The sequence below is a fragment of the Oryctolagus cuniculus genome (assembly GCF_964237555.1).
Source record: "Oryctolagus cuniculus chromosome 17 unlocalized genomic scaffold, mOryCun1.1 SUPER_17_unloc_1, whole genome shotgun sequence".
In the NCBI taxonomy this organism is placed as follows: Eukaryota; Metazoa; Chordata; class Mammalia; order Lagomorpha; family Leporidae; genus Oryctolagus; species Oryctolagus cuniculus.
In genome coordinates, this window is record NW_027208202.1 from 1,258,951 (window position 1) to 1,276,304 (window position 17,354).

Consider the following 17,354-nt stretch of genomic DNA (forward strand, 5'->3'; position numbering starts at 1 on the left):
TTTCCATGGCTTAAATCCCTAAACACAAGTCCCCTCTCTCCCATTCATAATCTTTTCAGCTTTCAATAATAACTGTCATATACAGTTTTCATTTAAAAATAAACGAGAGCTCGTTTAGGTGCCTAATGCGTCACTTCAAATCCAGCTTCCCACTAATGTTAATTCCAATGCTTCTATCAGTAGAGGATGGCCCAAGTAGGTGGGCCACTGCCACCCCAATAGGAGACTCAGATGGGGTTCCAGGCTTCTGCTTTCAGGGTCAGATCCAGCCTTTGTGGTCATTTGGGGCAATAAACCATAATTTGGAAGATTTCTCAATATCTCTCTTCTCTCTCTCTCTCTCTCATTCATGGCCTTTTAAAAATATTTTATTCATTTGAAACTTACAGAGAGAGGGAGAGAGAGAGAGAGAGATAAGTCTTCTTTGCTTGGTTCATTGCCCAAAGGGCTGCAACAGCTGAGGCTGGGCCAGGCTGAGCCAGGGACCAGGAGTTTCTTTCAGGTACCCAACATGGAGGCAGGCACCCAAAAACCCAGACAATTCTCCCCCACTTTCCCAGGTGCATCATCAGGGAGGTAGATGGGACAAAAACTGACACCCATGTGGGATGCTGGCACTTCAGATGGAGCCTTAATCTTGCTGCATCAAGCACTTCCCTCTATTTATTTTAGTGGCAGAGTTGGAGAGAGAGAGGGAGAAGGGAGAGAGAGAGAGAAAGAATCTTACATTCTCTGGTTCACACCCAAATGGCTGGCTGCAGTATCTGAGGCTGGGCCAGCCAGAAGCCAGGAGCCAAGGGTTTCATCCTGGTCTCCCACATAGCTCCAAGGTTTCAAACACTTGTGTCACCCTCTGATGCTTTCCTGGGTGCATTAGCATCAGATGGAATGGATTTGGGGCATGAACCATTGGATGGAAGACTTTTCTCTCTGTCTCTCCCTCTCTGTCTGTAACTTGGCCTCTCCAATAAATAAATAGACTAATCCCAATTAATGTTAACTATTTAAACCAAGTGAAAGGATGAGATTCCTCCCAAACTCCTATTAAGCAGTTAGCATGATCTTAATTATAAAATCAGAAAAAGATACAACAAATAAAGTGAACTACAGACCAATATCTCTGATGAGCATAGATAAAGAAATCCTCAACAAATTACTATGAAATAGAATCCAACACCACATCAGAAAGATCATTCACCCAGACCAAGTAAGATTTATCTATCATATGCAAGGATTGTTTAACATGCACAAATCAATAAATATGATACATCATATTAGCAAATTGAAGAATGAAGACCATGCTTATGATTATCTAAATAGATGCAGAAAGGTGCCAGCATCATGGCTCACTTGGTTAACCCTCCACCTGTGGCACTGGCATCCCATATGGGCACCAGTTCTAGTCCTGGTTGCTCCACTTCCAATGCAGCTCTCTGCTGTGGCCTGGGAGGGCAGTGGAGGATGGCCCAAGTGCTTGGGCCCCTGCACCTGCATGGGAGACCAGGAAGAAGCATCTGCCTCCTGGCTTTGGATCAGTGCAGTGCTGGCCGTAGCAGCCTTTTGGGGGATGAACCAATGGAAGCATGACCTTTCTCTCCGTCTCTTGTCTCACTGTTTATAACTATACCTGTCAAATAAAAAAAATAGATGCAGAAAAAGCATTTGATAAAACACAAAATCCTTTCATGATACAATCTTAAGCAAATTGGGAATAGAGGGAGTATTTTTCAACACAAGATAATATATGTCAAATATATGATAATATATGACAAATCAACAGTCACAATGATACTTTTTGGTGAAAAGTTAGAAGCATTTTCACTGAGATCCAGAACTAGACAAGGATGTCCACTTTCACAACTACTATTCAATACAATTCTGGAGGTTTTAACCAGAGCCATTAGACAAAAAGAAAGAAAAGCTATAAAGTTGGGAAAGAAGGATGTCAAATTATCCCTGTTTGCAGAGTATATGATCTGATACATTAGGGAACCAAAAGACTTCATTAAGCAATTATTGGAATTCATAAGAGAAATTTGCAAAGTTACTGGATATAAAATTAACACACAAATATCAAAAGCTTTTATATATATAAACAATGTCATAGCTGAGAAAGAACTTGTAAGATCAGTCTCATTCACAATAGCTACAAAAAATTAAGTCCTTAGGGATAAATTTAACCAAGGATCCAGCCAAAGATTTCTCTAATAAATGTTACAAAATGTTAAAGAAATAAATAGAAAAAGACACAAAAAATGGAAAAACCTTCCCTGTTCATGATTTGGAAGAAACAATTTATCAAAATCTCCATATTACCCAAAACAATTTACAGATTCAATGCAGTCTCATTCAAAATATTGAAACATTCTTCCCAGATCTGGATGAAATGAACCTAAAATTCATATGATATCATAAGACCAAAAATAGCTAAAATAATCATAAACAATAAAATTAAATCTGGATGCATCATAGTACCAGATTTCAATAAATATTACAGCACAGGTATAATTAAGTCAGTTTGGTATTGGCAAAAAATTAGACAGATTGACCAATGGAATAGACCTGAGACCCCAGAAATTAACTAATGCATCTACAACCAAGAAATCTGACAAATGACCTAAAATCACTTGCTGGGAAAAGGGCATTCTTTTCAACAAATGATGTTGGGAAAGTTGGAACTCTGTATGCGTGAGTATGAAACAAAACCAGTATCTTATACCCTATACAAAATCATCTCATAGTGGATCAAGGATTTAAATCTAAGGTCTGAAACCATCACATTACTCAAGGGAAACACTACAAGACATTGGCTCAGGCAAAGACTTCTTGGAAAACACCTCGGAAACACAGGCAATAAACGCAATCATAGACAAATGAGATTGCATGAAGCTAGGACGCTTCTACAATGGAAAGGAAACACTCAGCAAATTAAGAGAAGATCAACAAAATGGGATAAAATATTTGCAGACTATAAATTCCATAGAGGACTAATGCTAGGATGTATGAAGAGCTCAAGAAACTCAACAACAACAAAATTAGCAATCGAGTTAAGAAATAGGCTAAGGATATAAACAGAGATTTTTCAAAGGATGGAATACAAATGACCAACAGACACATGGAAAGATGCTCAGGGTCATTTGCCATCAGGAAAATGCATATAAATTCCATAATAAGGTTTTACTTCACAATAATTAGAGTGACAGTACAAAAATCAAACAACAACAAATTGTGGTGAGGATGTGGTGCAAATGTACCCTAATCCAATGTTGATGTGAATGCAAATTAATATAGCCAGTATTGATAGACAGTATGGGGATTTCTCAGAAATCTGAAAATAGATCTCCCATATGACTTAGCAATCCCAGTCCTGAGAATTTACCCAAATAAAATAAAATTCACTTATGAAAGACTTACCTGTATCCTTTGATTATTGTAGCTCAATTCACAATAGCTAAGACATGGAATCAAACCAGATGTCCATCAACTGAAAACTAATTAATAAAACTGTGATATATATATATATATATATATACACACACATACAGACACACACACATGCACGCACACTATGGAATGCTATTCAATCATTAAAAAGGATGAAATCCTTTCTTTTGCAAGAAACTAGATGCAACTAGAAACTATTATGTTTAGTGAAATATGCCAGCCCCATAAAGATAATTATCATATTTCTCTGATTTGTTGTAGCTAATATACAGAATTTAAAAAAAAAATGTAGTGCATATGATCAAAACTGATGTTTTTACATTTGACTTTTTAGCCCTTGTCTATACTCTTGAGGATCAACTTTTTTTTTTTTTTTTGCTTACAACTTGTTACTGGTTGAATTCTTTGTTTAGTGGGGCATTAAGCTTGTGTGTATAAAGTAAATTAAAAATATGTCATTGTAGGGGCTGGTGCTGTGGTGTAATGGCTAAAGCCACTGCCTGCGGTGCAGGCATCCCACATGGGTGCTGGTTCAAATCCAGGTTGTTCTACTTCTGATCCAGCTATCTGCTATGGCCTGGGAAAGCAATGGAAAGTAGCTCAAGTCCGTGGGAGATGAAGTAGGAACTCCTGGCTTCTGGCTTCAGTTCAGCTCAGCACTGCCATTGAGGCCACTTGGGGAGTGAATCAGCTGATGGAAGACCTCTCTCTACCCCCCCTCTCTCTGCCTCTCCTCTCTCTGTATAACTCTGACTTTCAAATAAAATGAATAAATTTTAAAGAAAAAGTATGTCATTGTAAAAATAAAAAGAAAAATAAGAAAGGAAGGAGGGAGGGAGAGAGAGAGGGTAGAGTGGGGAGTATCATTATTCTCTTAAAACCATATAGGTGAAATATATGAAATTTGTTCCAGTCAGTTACATTTTTATTTTTTTAAGATTTATTTATTTGAAAGGCAGAGTTACAGAGAGGCAGAGAGAGAGGGGGGAGGGAGGGAGGGAGGGAGGGAGAGAGGGGGAGAGTGAGAGAGAGAGAGAGAGAGAGAGAGATCTTGTATCTGCTATTTCAATCCTTAATTGTCCCAGCTCTCCAACACCAGGAGCCAGAAGCTTCTTCCAGGTCTCCCATAGGGGTGCAGGGTCCCAAGGTCTTGGGCCATCTTCTAATGCTTTTCCAGGCCCCAGCAGGAAGCTCAATCACAAGTGGAGCAGCCAGGTCTTGAACCAGCACCCATATGGGATACCAGCACTGCAGGTGGCAGCTTTAGCCACTATGCCACAGCACCGGTCCCTCCATTCATTTAAATAAAGATTATTTTAAAACTGATAAAGGCAGTATAGAAATGAAGAAATATAAATACACAATAACAGGAAATAAAATTCACACACACTTATAATAAAACAAATTTAATGCAAAACAACAGTGAGATGACATTTTAATGACTCAATTGATGATTCCTTTAAAATTTTTCAATACCTCTTATCACTAAGCATTTTCTCAAGAAAATTACTCTTAGACAATTTTGGTAGGTAGCTAAATTACTGGTGTCTTTTCTGTAGGGAAGTTTAGCATTATTTATCATAGTACTTAAAATGCCCCTACTCTGGGACCCAATAATTATTCTCAGGCCTAGTAATTCAACTTACACAAAGCAGTCTAAACTTAAAAATCAGACATATGCATGACTTATATGAAGAGTGTTTCCTATAGTTATTCATCATATAAAAAGTGTTGAAACTTAAGTAGTCAAAAGGAGAGGTTAATATTTTCAGCCAATTAAAATTATGACCTTTAAAAAGAATAGTTAACAACATGAAGGGAAAAGCTCATTAAACATTGTTGAGTAGGAAAAAGTAGACTACAAAATACCAGGTCTATTTTGGTCATAGTTTTGTTTGTAAAAGTATATGTATATATGTGTGTATCTGTGTGTAAATGTTAAATGATTAAATATAGAAGATCTGATCTCTTCCCATAGCTTATATTCCGTGATATACATATAATGCACACATGTAAACAGACATATTTTTAAAATGAAGTTAAGGAAAATCTTCAAATATTTATTTATTTATTTATTATTTGACAGATAGAGTTAGAGAGAGAGCCAGAGAGAAAAGTCTTCCTTCCATTGGTTTACCCCTTAAAGGGCTGCTACAGCCAGAGCTATGCCGATCTGAAGCCAGGAGCCAGGTGCTTCTTCTGGGTATCCCATGCAGATGCAAGGCCCAAGCACTTGGGCCATCCTCCACTGCACTCCTGGGTCACAGCAGAGAGCTGGACTGGAAGAGGAGCAGCCGGGACTAGAACCCAGCGTCCATATTGGATGCCGGCACCACAGCCGGAGGATTAGCCAAGTGAGCCACAGTGCCAGCCCTGGAAACTCTTCAAATATTTATAAAAGTAGTTATAGAGACAGTGAGGGAGAGAGATATCTTCCATCTGATGGTCCGCTCTCCAAATGTCCATAATAGCCAGGACTGGGCCATGCTGAAGCCAGGAGCCAAGAACTCTATCCAGGTCTCCCACATGGGTGGTAGGAGTCCAAGTACTTTGCCATTCATCTGCTGTTTTGCTACAGTGCATTAAGAGGGAGCTGGCTCAGAAGGGGTCTTTGGGAAAAGTGGTCTCATAAAATATTTTTTGTCAGTTTTGGCAACACAGTACAATAAATCATGATCGTGACAAACATTGAGACTATATGTAGTTTAAAAGTAAATTTACAGGAGGAAAAAGTAATACTGTCAATCTCAAACAAAAATCTTGAGAAAATTATAAAGTTGAATATGAAATTTATTGAACCCCTGAAAGCCAAGGGATATTTTAATTTATCTTCTCAGTAAAACAAAGTCATAGAACATGTACTAATATACAAGTTGTTTGAACACTAAAATCTCTGCACCAGAAAATGGGGACAACTACCAAATATGCATTTTATCACACTACAGGTGCAAATTCTCAAATTCATAAGCCTTTCTCCACAGGCAGTCTTACCCTCTCAGGCGGCTTCACTTGGCACAGATTACACTGACTACAACTCTCTGGAGCCAAAAACTGCTGGGTCCCGAACTTTTCAGGTCTGGCGCTACTTAGCTAGAGTGGTTTTTCTTTGTCTTCTGTGACACCCTTCTCCCTTCTCAAGTCTGAAAGAATCTGGTTGGGTATACCAGCATCTGAGTAACTGACTGTTATGTCTCCCAGCAATGGAAACTGTGGTTAGAAGGAAATCTGAACGTCCCAAGGGCTTAGAGATACCGACGGCAGGTGTACCGGGAGTTTGAACCCTGCTCAAGTCGCTGCTCTCAGGAAAAGGCTCAGGGCCAGGGGCTGCCCCCCAGGACGAGTGATGCAGGGGCTGGCATTCATTAGGCACTCCTGGAGGGAGGTATTTTGGACATCATGCCCAGGTAGTTTTAGGAACCAAGACAAGGAAAAAAAGGAGGGTGGGTAGAGGTGACATCACCATGCAAAGTCTGCAAAGGGAAACATAAACCCACTGGTGTTCTAATGTCCATGCTTAAGAAGCATAAAATGAGGAGAGGCTCACAGATATTTTGCACTGGAGGGTTTGGTGGGCATTCTCTGCTTTCCTCTCTTGTAAATGGTCACCAAAGTACACGCTTTAAAGTGTCATGGTGATGCCTGCACTGCCTTTGAGCTCTGCCAGCAAGTTCATCATCAGATGCCAACCCCAACCTGGCCTGAAAAGCTGAGCTGAGCAAAATAAGATTTTCATTTCTGACTTCCCCAGCTTGTAATGTATACGGCTGGGGAGAAAGGAGGGACCGATGACCCCCCAACCTCCTCGCCGCGTGAACGCCACAGCCCATCCACTCTCCCGGATCTCCCTCCGTCCTCTCCACACAACCTGGGGAGAGGCGGACTGCACGCAGGGAGACGGAGAGGAGGCTCTGGAGCGAGCCGAGGTCACTGGTGCAGGGACGGGGCCTGTCGCCCGTGTCCGGAGCCGGCCCAGCCCGCAGCGGTGGGGTCCGCGAATGGAGGAGCTCACTGGGGGGAAGTCCAGGTCCGTCTGTAGCTTGTTCTGCAGGATCCATCCGCCCACGGCCCCTTCTGGGAAACCTGGCCCCACACACTCACCACTTCCCGCTCGCGAGGTCTCCGGCTTCCCCTTCTCAGAGCAGAGAAGGCCGAGCCACCATGGGGACGCTCTTCCTGCTGTAGACTGGACACGACTACTACACAGGGATCTCGCGAGATGATGAAGTGATCCACCACCCTCACCGGGGCCCCTGAGTGGACAGCTGAAAAGCCGATGGGCGTGAGGGGCGTCACAAAAGCCGTAGCCAATCAGCACGCTCGCTGGCGCAGTGGGCGTGGGGAGGTTGTTGCCGGGCGACGGGAGTGCGGGCCGCGTTTGGGGTCTGAGGCCGCCCTGGTGCCTGATTTCCGGGCGGGGTCGCTGCGGCCTCCGCGTTACTCGGGGCTCTCGGGACCTCTAGAGTTCGCCGTGAGCTGCAGAAGCCGCCCCAGGTGAGTCACCGCCAACTGCGCTTCTTCGATTCTGGTCTTTGTTTCTTCATATCCCGAAGGATTTCTCTTTTGGGAAGTTTCTGTGATGTTCGTCGGAACAATGTTTAAAGATATTGTGTAATGAATCTTCTTGATTCGCTTTTCTTCTAGATATGTATTTTCTAGTCTTTTGCCCTTTAATATGATTTCCTATTTCTTGCTGTTAGTAATGACAGGTTTTTAAAGATCATTGATTTGGAAGGTAGAGGGAGAGAGGAGAGGGGAGGGAAGGGGGAGGGAGAGGTCTTCTGTCCACTGGTCACTCCCCAGATGGCTGCAAGGCCAGAGCTGGGCCAATCCGAAGCCAGGAGCCAGGAGCTTTTTCCCTGTCCCGGATGTGGGTGCAGGGGCTCAAGGACTTTGGCATCTTCCACTGCTTTCCCAGAGAGCCGGATGGAAAGCAGAGCAGCCGGGACTTGAACAAGCACCCATATGGGACGAACCAGTAATGACATTTTACCCAGTGATCTCGTTACCCTCACTTGTCAGTTGTATGTAGTTCAGGATTACATTGATTGCCTGTATGTAATGGGTGTAATCTGGGTATATTGACATGGTTGCTGGTTTACTTAAAGGTTGATGCTTTTTTTGTTGTTTGATTTCCCTGTTAAAGAGAGATGGGAGAGAAGGCAGGCATGGCTGGGTCTGTTCCCAGGGGAAAAACTTTCCCTGATCTTGTGTCAAGTAGTTTGTTGTAGTCCATTTTAGATCACATACTGGAAATCACTGTTTTTGCAATTTTGCCAGTTGGTTTTTCTGTCTGGATACTGAATTTTATTAAATGCTTTTTAACACTTAATATAAATGATCATATAATTCCCTCACTTTTTCTACCTGGGTCTGTTTGAGAATGTTGAATGCTCTTCACATTTTAGTGTGTCTCGCTTGTTATTGACCTACTATGTTTTCCTGTATGAATGAATTAATATAATACTTTGCTTAGGATATCACCTGTTTATGAAATAGATGCTATTTAATTTCATTTTTAATTCATATCCTGAGGTTCTTTGCATCATATATACAACACTGGCTTCCTAAAAGAAATTGAAATATATTCTCTGTTTTGTTACAGTTGAAGCTTGTTTGGGAAATTCAAGCCTTTTTTTCTTTCTTAAAAGTTTGGAATATTCTGGCTGGCACCACGGCTCACTAGGCTGATGCTCCACCTGCAGTGCCAGCATCCCGGGTTTTAGTCCAGGTCGGGGTGCCGGATTCTGTCCTGGTTGCCCCTCTTCTGGTCCAGCTCTCTGTTGTGGCCCAGGAAGGAAATGGAGGATGGCTCAGGTCCTTGGGCCCTGCACCCGCATGGGAGACCAGGAGAAGCACCTGGCTCCTGGCGTCAGATCAGCACGGTGCACCAGCCACACACACAAAAAAAGGAATATTTCATATATCTGGACCCAAAATTTGTGTGTGAAACTTTTATTTATTTTTTTTGACAAGCAGAGTGGACAGTGAGAGAGACAGAGAGAAAGGTCATCCTTTACCGTTGGTTCACCCCCCAATGGCCACTGCAGCTGGCGCACCGCGCTGATCTGAAGCCAGGAGCCAGGTGCTTCTCCTGGTCTCCCATGTGGGTCCACTGCCCAAGCACTTGGGCCATCCTCCACTGCACTCCTGGGCCACAGCAGAGAACTGGACTGGAAGAGGGGCAACTGGGACTAGAAACCCGGATGCTGGCACCGCAGGTTGAGGATTAGCCTATTGAGCCGCAGCACCGGCCGGAACTTTTTTCTTGGTTGATTTGACTTCTTAAAAATTGGTTCAACTTATTAAATTATATAGGAATTTTTCTATTTGATCTTATATTTGTGTTTTGGGAAATTAATTTTCAGAATGTAGCAGATCTCTGGAGTCAAATTTTTACTTTTATGAATTTAGCAAAATCCTCTTAGTAAGTTCTGTAAGCTCCATAAAGAATGATTCTGTTTTAATTTCCTGAAATTAGTTATTGGCTTATTTATTTTCTTAACTTTTAAAATATGCTTTTCCTTATATGCTTCTGTAGTACTTTTGTGACTACCAACTTTTTAAATTGATGTCTGTTGTCATCTGTTACCTACTTTTATTTAAATGTTCTTCAACATTTTTCAACTGTAATTTTTGAGAAAGATGCTAAGATGGATTTGGTTTCAGCGTCCTCACATATTCACTTAAGGATTCAAATTTTCTCTAAGCACTAATTTATTGTATTCTCTTAATTTTCTCATTTGTTTCCAAAACCTATAAGTGTAGACACTGTCTGCCCCAGTGTCTCCATCCCCATGTGCCTGCAACCATGTCAGGCTTCATATATCTCCATTCCTGTGCCTGAAACCCCATGTGTTTTCTGCAGTGTCACTCTCCATAGAACTGTGACCTTTCTTCACTGCTGTATGTTGTCATTTGTAAAATCTCTGTACTCCATGTCAGCTCTTGAAAGTCCTATTCCTTGTGCTTGAAGCATGTGTCTTCATGAGTCTCCATCCTCTATGTCTCCATCCTCTGTGTCTCCATTTTTAAAAGACTTATTTGAAAGTTACACAAATGGAGAAACAGAGACAGAGACAGAGACAGAGACAGAGAGACAGGAAGAGCTTCCATCCACTGGTTCACTCCCCAAATGGCTGCAATGGCCAGGGCCATTTTCTAAGATGGCTCTGGAAAACTGGATTCATGAAAGTCCTCATGGGAAAAAAAAATTTGAGGGATTTAATTATTTTACAATGATAAAGCCAATACCAATTGCCATAAATTTATAGTGCTAGGATTTAATTACACCAACATGGTAAAGACGTATATAGAAGTGATACTTGTAAATTCTAACTTGAAAACAAAAAATGGAAAAAGGATAAATATGTTGTCTAACAAAGAATATTGTAATCAATTTGAGAAATGAGTAATTTCAAAAAGGAAATGACAGAATGAAAAGCATATACGAGGGAATTGCTGAAAAGTAGGTAATTTCAATTACAATCAAAATGGGGACAAAACTGAAAATTCACAAGGAAACATAAGTCAAAGAAACACTGCACATACCAGAATAAAATAAAGGAAAGATTCTAGTATCTATAAAAAATTCCAATAGAGTGTCCGGTGCTGTGATGCAGTAGGTTGGTCCTCCACCTGCAGTGCTGGCATCCCATATGGGTGCCGGTTCTAGTCCCGGTTGCTCATCTTCCAGTCCAGCTCTCTGCTGTGGCCTGGGGGAGCAGGGGAGGATGGCCCAAGTCCTTGGGCCCCTGCACCTGCATGGGAGACCTGGAGGGGGCTCCTGCCTCCTGGCTTCACATCGGCGCAGCTCTGGCCATTGTGGCCATTTGGGGAGTGAACCACCAGACAGACGACCTTTCTGTCTCCTCTTCTCACTGTCTGTAACTCTACCTCTCAGATAAATAAATAAAATCTTAAAAAATTCCAATTGAACTTGACAAAATAAAACACCAATTTATAGTCCAATAAAAATCCAATAAATTTAAAAATACATGATCTGGAAAGGCGGAATCACTACTCTGGCCCAATTTGTGTTTGAAACACCAGGTGTATGAACTTTACCAAGGAAATCCAGGGTTTTTGTGGACCCTATGACCTCACAATGAAAAATCAACCAAGATGCTCACATGTTCCCAGCAGTAGAATTGAACTACATCAGGATGTTAAAAGATATATATATATATATATATATATATACACACACACACACATATACAAATATGTATATATATGTATATATATATACACACACAGATGATTGATATCAAGAGAAAATGAAAATTATACTGAGATAGTGAAATTTAAAATATATGGTGATTAAAGGAAATATAATAGTAATTTAGAAGGAATGATATTGCTGCCTATATTTTTATATTATTAACAAAAGAAAAATGATTACCTTTAAAAGATTTTTTAAGATTAGAAAACAGGGTGCTGGCATTGTATTGCAGCACCTTAAGCCACCACCTGCAATGCCAGGCCTTTGACACCCACAAGGGAAACCCAGATAGAGTTCCAGGCTCCTGGCCCTGTCCTCACCCAATCCCAGTTGCTGCAGCTATTTGGAGAGTGAGCCAGTGGATGGTTTTTTTTCTCTCTCTCTTCTTTCTCTCTCTTTCTCTCCCAGTCTCTCCCGGTCTCTCCAAGTCTCTCCCTTTCTCTATGTAACCCTGCCTTTCAAATAAATAAATATTTTTAAAGGTTTGGAAACAAAAGTAAGTCAGGAGCAGACAAATGAGGATTTGGAGATGGATCCCTAAGAATTTTCCTTTGAAATTTGCAAACTTACCCTGTTCAACAAATGGACTTAGTCAAGATGTTGACCTGGTGGAGGATATCTGGACAGTTTCCCTTGGAGACTTTTTGGAAAAGTTTAGATTTATCTAAAACCTCTCATAATGACCAGATACTATTGCTCTTTGGCCCTCAACAATTAAAATGCTTCAAACATCCCAATAAAACCTTGCCATGGTTTTGCCTTTGTCAGTCTTCTCAACCACCTTTTGGTAGTCATTGGTTTGATGGGGTTTTCTTCACAATTGTATTGGTACCACCATGATTCATCCCCAGATACAGTTCTTAGAAGATATGCTTCAGGATATTATAGAGAGCAGATACATTTCTGGTATTATGTTCTTCTGGTTCTATGTTCTTCTTACTTTTACTTATTCAATATGATGGCTAGTGTTGAATTAAGCCTGTGATTGTAGAGTGGATTGAAATTATGTCTGCAAAAGTAAAGAAAAAAGAGAGGAAGGAGAGGGATTGAGGGAGGGAAAGGAGGAGAGAGAAATGTATACTTATCTTCTTAGAACCGTACCTGTAAAATACATGAAATCTGTTCTCTTTATATTAATAAAAATTTAAGAGGAAAAACATTCCTGCAGAAATGAAGTACCACAGACTGGGTGATTTAAACAACAAAAATTTATTTTTCCACAATTTTGGAGAATAGAAGTCCAAGATCAAGGTGTCAGTAAGGTTGATTTGTTGCAAGTCCTCATTCCTGGGCTGTGGGTGGCTGTCTTCTCCCTCTGTCACTTTCCCAGTATTGTTAATCAGTCTCACCCCGGTTAGAATGGCTCACATGCAGAAATCTACCAACAACAGATGCTGGCGAGGATGTGGGGAAAAAGGGACACTAACCCACTGTTGGTGGGAATGCAAACTGGTCAAGCCACTATGGAAGTCAGTCTGGAGATTCCTCAGAAACCTGAAGATAACCCTACCATTCGACCCAGCCATCCCACTCCTTGGAATTTACCCAAAGGAATTTAAATTGGCAAACAAAAAAGCGGTCTGCACCCTAATGTTTATTGCAGCTCAATTCACAATAGCCAAGACCTGGAACCAACCTAAATGCCCATCAACGGTAGACTGGATAAAGAAATTATGGGATATGTACTCTTTAGAATACTATACCGCAGTAAGAAACAATGAAATCCAGTCATTTGCAACAACATGGAGGAATCTGGAACACATCATGCTGAGTGAAGTAAGCCAGTCCCAAAGGGACAAATACCATATGTTCTCCCTGATCGGTGACAACTGACTGAACACCAAAAAGGAAACCTGTTGAAGTGAAATGGACACTATGAGAAATGGTAACTTGATCAGCATAGCCCTGACTGTTAATGAACAACTTAATACATTATCCCTCTTAGTAGTTTTTTTGTCTTTTCTACTTAATATGACTGGTTTAATTCTGCAATTAATACACAGTTATTCTTAAGTGTTGAAATTTAACTGAAATGTGATCCCTGTTAAACATAAGAGTGGGAATAAGAGAGGGAAGAGATGTACAATTTGGGACATGCTCAAGCTGACTTGCCCCAAATGGTAGAGTTAGAAACATACCAGGGGACTCCAATTTAATCCCATCAAGGTGGCATGTACCAATGCCATCTCACCAGTCCAAGTGATCAATCTCAGTTCACAATTGATCATAATGAAAGGACTAAGAGTCAAAGGGAGCACATAAACAAGTCTAGTACCTGCTAATACTAACCGATAGAATAAATAAAGGGGAGAGTGATCCAACATGGGAAGCGAGATACTCAGCAGACTCATAGAATGGTGGATGTCCTAAACAGCACTCTGGCCTCAGAATCAGCCCTAACGGCATTCCGATCCAGCTGAAAAGCCCATGAGAGTATTTCAGGCATGGAAAGCCAAGACACTCTGGCGAAAAAAAAAAAAAAAACCCTAAATGAAAGATCTCTGTGAGTGAGATCCCAGTGGAAAGAACAGGTCTTCAAAGAAGGAGGTACCTTTCTCTGAAGGGAGGAGAGAACCTTCACTTTGAATATGACCTAGTCTAAACAAGATAAGAGTCAGTGAACTCAAAAAGCTGTAATAGTATACAATTATTATCATTTAGTTTGTCAAATAGTTAAATCAAAGTGATAAAACAGTGTAAATATCTTCAATATTGATTATAACTTATCTATGAGATCTGGAAGAAATACTATTTTTTAAATTTAAAAATATCCTAATATAGTATAGTTCATTGGGAAATTATTCTGTTGAGGTGTCTTGCCTAATATGCTGCCTAAATGGTAATACTGTGGTCACTGAAAAATCAAACTGTTAACATTATTGATAGAACACAGAAAAAGCCTTTAAAATATCATCACTTAAAACATTATAAGACCTAAAATATGATATAAAAACCAAATGAATTAATACCATTCAAAAATTTCCAAATATGCAGATATTTCCTACTGCCAAGTAAATAACCAAATTAATTGGCGTGTATATGTGGTGCTGGCATCACAAGCAGTGGCTGAACATGTTGAGCCGCAATGTCAGCTCCAAACTGCAAATCATTTTCTTTACATTGAACCCTGAAAATGATTAAGAATCTGTTAGTTCTCACTCTGTCTCTCCCTCTCTCTGCCAGCCTCCTTTCAACTAAATAAATCTCTAAGGAAAATGAGATCAGTGCTGTGGTACAGTGTGGTAAGCCACTACCTCCAACTCCCAGCTGCTCCACTTCTATTCCAGCTCCTTGCTAATGTGACTGGGGAAGCAGTGGAAAATGACTTAATACTTTGGCTCCTGTCACCCCATGGGTGACCCAGATCATTGAGTTTCTGGCTCCTGGTTTCAGCCTGGCCCAGCCTATCTGTTGCAGACATTTGAGGATGGATGGATGATGGATGATCAATTTCTCTCTCTTCCTTCCTCCCTCCCTATCATTCTGCTATTCAAATAGATAGAATACAACTTTTTAATTTTATTATTATTATCATGAGAGAGAGAGAGAGAGACAGACAGACAGACAAACTGACTCTATCTACTGGTTCATTCACCAAATAGCTTCAATGGACAGAGCTGGGCCTGTCTGAAGCTAGGAGCCAGCAGCTTCTTCTGGGCACAGGAGACCAAGTATGTTATTTAGCACATAGAATAAACACTAGGTATTATTGTTAGTATTGAATAATAACAGAAATATACTAGGTGATAAGCTTTAAAATGCAAATTGACATTAAGAAGCCTAATATGAAATTTCTACATTTATGAAAATAGTCTAAATTTTCTCACCACTAACTTTATACTCAATAAAATATTTTGACCTTATATCAAAAATAAATGCATAAATGTTCTCATAAAAATTAATTGCTGTATTCTAAGATCCCTCTAATTCTAAATGTCTGTGACTGTTAAATCATTAGCATTTATTGACTTCTTTTCACCTAAGAAAGCATCATAATTCACACTTACTTGACTTTTCCATATCAATACATGCTTTTGCAAGAGTCATATAATGTATGTAGGGTATATACTTTGCTTCCAGTAAAGTTGCCATGCTTAGTCCTGTAAGCCATGAACAAGACAGTTTCAATTCTTCAGCATTACACACAGCTGTAAATTCCAGTAGCGTAGCAGAGGTATTATCAGTATATACAAAAGAAGATAGAGGTTTACAAAATTTTTGGAAAGGCATTAGTATAGTAAATAAATATATTTATTTCTAAAGTTATTTATAACATTGAATATTTAGAACTGGAAAACTAAGCATGTCCTGGCCAATATAGAACACATTTTCCATCTTATGATACCAAAATAATTGGGGTTATAAGGAAAAAATAAAGTCACACATGCAGAAATTTTAAGCAAAACAGAATATAGACGGTGTATTTGTGTCATCTATAATCAAACACATAACAATATACAATATTCCAGTAAATGATTTCTGAATATTTTTATGTTTCATTGATGAATGAATTTCCTTTTCACTGTACAACAGTTATTCCCCTTTCCATACAAGTGAAAATGATGTTTCTTTTTTTTAAGATTTATTCTGTTTATTTGAAAGACAGAGCCACAGAGGTAGAGACAGAGAGAAAGAGGTCTTCCATCCACTGGCTCACTCCCTACATGACTGCAATGGCTGGTGCTATGCCAATCCAAAGCCAGGAGCCAGGAGCCTCCTCCAGGTCTCCCACATGGGTACAGGGGCCCAAGGACTTGAGCCATCCTCCACTGCCATCCCAGGCCACAGCAGAGAGCCAGACTGGAAGAAGAGCAGCTGGGACTAGAACCAGTGCACACATGGGATGCCGGTGCTCCAGGGCAGTGTGTCAACCCACTGAGCCACAGTGCTGGCCCTGAAAATGATGCTTCTTTAAAATAAATTGATGAAGTAATTCTATAAAATATATGAATGTTAATTAATCTATCAGAATTTATTTACATACAGACACACAGAAAATAAGTGCTTTTACATCTTATACTGATTATGATAGTACAGAACTTGATATATTGTGCAAAGTATTCTACAGTTACTTACAATCCCTATAGCCTTACATATGGAATAATCTGCTCGGTTAGAGAACTTCCCAGCATCTTTTACCTACACAGCATTTAACATTAGCTTCTTGAACCCCTCCACTTCTCTTCTTCCTTACTCTGAGTCCCAATCAATACAGGAACATGGTTATGGAATCACTCTTTTGCTGAGTTCTGGGAAGATGAAGAAATTAATGAGCAAACAGAATTGTACACAAAGACCAAGACAAACCACAGGTGGTCATCTGACCAAGTGAACTACATGCTCTTTTAATGCTTTTCTTTTCTTGCTTAAAAAGAGATCAAGGCTATTGCTATCTTTGATAACTAAGGAGAAGATACACATGTGGTCAAGAAAAGTGAGTCAATAAGACACCGGAGCTAAGACAAAATCCCAGAAAATAATAATTTGAAAAAAATTGCCATGCACTCCCTTCACAGTTCCTGAAATAACAATGAAATAGATCAAATATAAAATTAGAAAATAAAAAACCTCATGGCATTTTAAGGAATTTTAACCTTTGTATAACATAAATGATTAAAAATATTTAAACAGAGAAGACAGTTAATTTTTTTAGAAATCAGGAGAGAGAAATACTATTTAAGAATTACTG